Below are 4,170 nucleotides of genomic sequence, written 5' to 3'. Positions count from 1 at the left end.
ACCTGAACCTGAAGCTGGGCTACTTAAAGAAAAAAAATCACACACAAAAGCTGCAATAAAACCTGCATGACCGTCCACCAAACTTTAGAGCTGCACCGAAGCAGCTTGTAGAAATAGAAGCCAAACAGCCCCTCCTCCCTCGCCAAACCCTCCCGCATCTGTTTTCAGAGTAGACAGTCCCAAAAGTGTATTTTGTCAGGTAAAAAAAACCCCAACAAACCAACAGAAAAACAAGATAAAAGCAAAAAGAGAATGACTGCTGCAGCTCCCTGTGTGTTTGTGAGAGCTGGATCGCTGTGTCTCCAGCCCCCCTCGCACCCTGAAATGCTGCCTGTGGTTTTTGGTGTTTCATGGCACGACGGCGGTGGGTGCAGAGCTGTCAAATGTCTTTGCTGCTCGGTGCCTTTCCAAGGCTGCCCTGGACAGTGGTAAATCTGCAGGAATCCAAGTATTTTCCAACCGTATTTCCCCACTGGCACAACGGAGGCTGGAGCTGGACCTGGCATGCGGGTGGGGATGGCTGGGGGTCGCATCCAGCCGCCGAGGGAAGGCGCTGCCAGGGAGAGCCGCCGAAGGTGCCTCTGGTTTGACCCACTTCCCCCCATGGTGAGGCTCTGGGGTTGGCAGCATGTGGGTTTGTCCTGGCGATGTGGGAGACGGCTGCTGAGGATGGTGATGCTTGGGATGCCATGGATGGTGGGAAGCTCCGGGTCAGTGTGGCAGCAGGTTGTGTCATGTGTCCAGGGATGTCACAGCCAGCTGGGGACATGGGCAGTGTGGAGGCTTGCTGGGAGCAGAGATGGAGCTGGCAAAGTGCTGCTGCCTTCCTCGGTATACAGCTCCTTGGGAGCCGGAGGGAAATCCTTCCCTTGGGAAACCTTCCCGGCACTGCCCATGTGGTTTTGTACCTCTGGGCAGAGTGAAAACATAGATTGCTCTGTATCATTAGCCTCAGCAGGAAAACAAGGCCTTGAGTGGTATTGTTGGGACAGGAAGCAGAGGAGCATGGCGTGAAAGTGGTTTGGGAGGAGGTAGCCAACGCAGATTCCCCCACCCCGTGCCTATTCCCTGCTGCATCATCAGGGGCTGCCGCTTCCTCCTCGAGCAAGAGGAAACCCCAATCCCACACAGCACTCAGTCTCACCCCAAAACCATTGTCCTGAAATATAAATCCAGGGACCATCAGTCCATTTTTCCCCATGCTGTCAGCTGTATCCCCTAAAATCCAGCACTGGCTTTCCCTTGGACGTTCCCAAATCTGGGAAGAGTTACCGGAGAAAGGGTTTTGTCTTTTTGGGGTGTGGGGGGTGCCAGAGGGGAATATGGCAACCCCACGCCCCCATGAATATCTTTCTGATGGGAAGGATGTGCTGGATTGCAAATATCAGGCAGCTCAGCACCGAGACCTGCATCCTGGAGCATCCCATCCCTGGAGCATCCCTGGATCTGTCTCCACTCGGGTTTTTCCTGAATCCTGCTTTGTTTCTTTGTTATTATTTTTTTCCAACGTGATTCAAAGTTCAGCGGTGAAGTATATATTGTTTGCATGTGTATTTTTCTAAAAAAAAAAAGGAAATTAAAAATAAAAAAAATGTCCATAAACCCTTCTTGACTGGGACTGCCTGAAGGATGGGGTGAGAGAGAGGGATTGGAGTAAATTGTCTTAAAAATTACTTTCTTGCTCAGCCGCTGTCGTGTGTATTTATCAGATTGGATCTTCTCCATGCTGCCTGCTCGGCTTTGATGGTCCTTGGTGCCTTCTCCAGCTCAACCCCCACCGGCTTCTCCCTTTTGATGACCTACTTTTTTTTTTTAATAGGGAAAAATTGATGCACCTTTTAAAGAAACGTTAGTGTTTGCCCCGCAGCCGGCTAGGCACACAAAGGAGATTTAAATGTTATTTTCTTTTCCCCTGTGCCCTCAATCTCTGCCTGTTGCTGCTGATCTGACGGTGAAGCTGGGAACCTGTTCTGGCCTCGGGACATTGGATTTCAGTGTATTTAAAAATCAATTACTGAGTATTATCTTATTAAAAAAAAAAAGATATTCCCTTGGGCTGTGACTGCCATCCTCCACCCAGGCTTCAGAAACTGTGTTGCCTCGGATCTCCGTACGGCCAAGCTGAGCTTGTTCCCTGCCCTGCAGTGCTGGTTTCCCTCTTGGTAGCCCAAGGGGAAGGATTCATGGCCACATTTCCCTTAGGAAGGAGCTGCCCTACTCCTTCCTTTTTTAAATAATGCTCCTTGGAGCACTCCATAAAAAAAAAAAAGATATTCCCTTAGATTAATGGGCTGTAAGTGTCATCCTCCACTCAGGCTTCAGAAACTGTGTTGCCTCGGATCTCTGTACGGCCAAGCTGAGCTTGTTCCCTGCCCTGCAGTGCTGGTTTCCCTCTTGGTAGCCCAAGGGGAAGTTTGTCTTTTTGGGGTGTGGGGGGCATGTGTATTTTTCTATCTTTCCTTTTTTAAATAATGCTCCTTGGAGCACTCCATAGATTCACCATCAGCCCTGCAGCCCACGCTTGGACATCTTACCTGGGATTTTACATGAGTACAGGCTGACCAGCTATGGAAAACTAGAAGTCATATGCCCTGCAACGGCTTTTGTTCCCTCTGTCCATTGAATTACTTATTTCCTTGCCTGATAAGCTTGTGTGTATAAGAGAAGGGGTGCTTATTCCTTAGGTATTTGCTCAGCATGGGTTGCCCTTTGCAGTGGGGGCACCCCCAGATGCCGATTTTGCTGGCTGGGTGCAGCCTGTGCTTGCAGAATGGTATAGAGAGGCAATAGGGCAACATCACAGCAAGAGGGAGGAAGATCCTTGGCCACTTCAGCCCAAGCTGGGAGGTCTCTCATCCTCCCTAAAGTGCCAGGGAGCAGTATCCCCATCCTGCTTGCTGGGTGGTAGTCGTTGAGCTTCAATGTGTGAGAAACGAGGTGAATTAAAGAAGATGAGGGGCAGCTGAGGCACGGCACCTACCCAGGAGGGCCTTTGGCTGAGCTCAAGTTGCCCTCATTTTAAACCCAGCCATGGTTTGGGTAACTGCAGCCCCTTGGCTCCTGGAGAAGACCCTGGCAAAGGTATGAGTGGCACTGGAATGGGAATGTGCTGGACATCATGGGCCCAGCCTCTCTCCCTGCAGGGTGTTAATTACATCCTCCAAGTGACAGCTTTAGGAAAGCTGATACAGGGATGATGCCACCCATCCATTAAACTCAGGGGTTAGTGGTGGCCTGGTGTCTGTTTCAGCTCTGATCCTTTGAGCCTGAGCACAGCAAGTGGCTCTCAGACCCTTCTCCCTCCCTCGAGGGATAAGAAGGACGTTTGCTTGCTGGGCTCTGGGGGTTTTATTGCGTCTCTATTAAAGCTGTTAAAAATCTTCCCATTGTAGTAGTGTCTGGCAGTGATAAGTATTCATAACAGAGGGGATTCAAGATGGGTTTGGTTGTAAAAACACCTCTAAGCTGGATGGATTTATGGCTGTTAAATCATCCCTTTTCTCATCTGTCACAGCCTTTTCAGATGTTCATCACTGAACAACAGTGAAGTTGGGGCCGTAATTTGTGCCGCAGTGTGCGGAGCGAGAGGGAGGGGAGTCCTCTCTGTTGGTAACTAGCTTGTGATTTATGGGAACTGTCTCTTATTCTGGTTTTTCTCTCGAGCAGGAGTGGCTCTGACTGTCGTTAGCTGCTCTCGCCTGCATGCTGCTGCCAGCTTGCTCGGCCAGCTGGAGCCGGGCAAGGGCTGGTGGATTTAGAGCCATGCCGGAAAAGTTTGACAGCGGTGTTTGGGGAATTCTGGGCTGGCCCTTGCCCACAGCAGGCTCCGCAATGCGGGGCTGTGCCCCTCACCATGCTCGGGCCCTGCTTTGGGACTGCATCTCCCCATCCTCCCCTTGCTTCGGGCTGCAAGATGGGATAATCCCATCCGTGCATCGGGAGGTAGCAAGGTCACCTCATCTTGCAGCAGCAGCATAAAACTTCGTCGCTGCTTTGCGAGGCGGAGATGCTGGAGCTGCCCGCTCCCCCTTCCCATGGCTTCTCAAAACAGACCATGGAAAACCTTTTGGGGATAAAACCTCCTGCTTTGTGCTGGTGCTGGCAATCCTCGCTCAGCCGCAGCGCATCCAGGATGCGACCGAGGGCTGAAGGGCAGCTGCCAGGCACCGG

This window comes from Eurypyga helias, unplaced genomic scaffold (assembly GCF_000690775.1).
Source record: "Eurypyga helias isolate BGI_N326 unplaced genomic scaffold, ASM69077v1 scaffold8237, whole genome shotgun sequence".
Taxonomy (NCBI): Eukaryota; Metazoa; Chordata; class Aves; order Eurypygiformes; family Eurypygidae; genus Eurypyga; species Eurypyga helias.
This window is presented reverse-complemented; position numbering follows the sequence as displayed.